We start from the raw sequence: 1,159 nt of genomic DNA on the forward strand, positions 1-1,159 counted from the left end.
GAGAGAGAGAGAGAGAGAGAGAGAGAGAGAGACATACACACACACACACACAAAGAAGTTGATCAATTTCTCCACCCAATAGACCACCGCACTATAGGACAAAACAGTTGGTCAACGGTTTCGTCAGGGAGTCGTGGTGGGCAAGGAAAATACAGCAGATAAGCACGTCAGCTAAATAGTTGTGTCGTGTCGGTGTAAAGGCTCCTCGAAATATTTTCATTGTCCGCAAAACTAACGACAAAGCCGTTGGCTAACTCTTTTGTCGTGGTGCTGTACCATCGGGTTTTAACTTAAAACGTACAGTATACAACTGTTTGTTAGAGTCAGGCATGGGCAAACCCACGGCTTCCGAGCCAGACCCAGTACTCGAGCATGTTCAGCATTTTAGTTTTGGTAAGAGTTCTGCGGCAATTGCAACATAATAAGGTCCTATACGTACCGCAGATTAGAAGTGTTACAAGAGGGTAACAAACACAAAAAAGAAGGAGGAAAGATTTGGACGTTAGGAGAAAGAAGGAGCAGACCACACCAGTGCACTTGCCAACCACCAACTTAGTACGAGTTTTATGGCACTTGCAATACAATAAGGTTATATAAGTACCGAAGATGTTACAAGACGGTAAAAAAACACAAAAAAGAAGGAGAGATAGGACGATTGATGTTTGATGGGAGAAAGAAGGAGCAAGCCACACCAGAGCACCCTCCAATCACCCACATGTTCAGTGAGGCCTGCCTGTCGACTCAAGTTAATCATGAATGCGGGCCCGTGGTGAGCTGATAATTGATGTTAATAGAACCAAAACTGTCCGTCCTGCAAATTAAACTGAATAGCTTCTGGCAGAGCTGGAAAAAGCGGATGCAACAGATCTTATATATATTTTATTCTATTGAAATGCGATTGAGTGACATAATATGCTATGCTAGTGTCTGCTTTAATTTCATTTTTGAAAGCTGGGGTCTTTCAATCGATGTCACCAATGAAATGTGCTTAATCAGCTGTTTGCACTGTATTCTCCCCGGGAAGCTGAGAATGTTTCTGAATGTTCTATGGTCTGCTGGAGTAATTATATAGTGTAAAGCTCATAGAGCTTGTTGTAGAGCGGGGTATGCGCAATACAAATGCTATTTGTTATTATTATTATTATTATTATTATTATTA

The sequence above is a fragment of the Aplysia californica genome, unplaced genomic scaffold, assembly GCF_000002075.1.
Source record: "Aplysia californica isolate F4 #8 unplaced genomic scaffold, AplCal3.0 scaffold01326, whole genome shotgun sequence".
Classification (NCBI taxonomy): Eukaryota; Metazoa; Mollusca; class Gastropoda; order Aplysiida; family Aplysiidae; genus Aplysia; species Aplysia californica.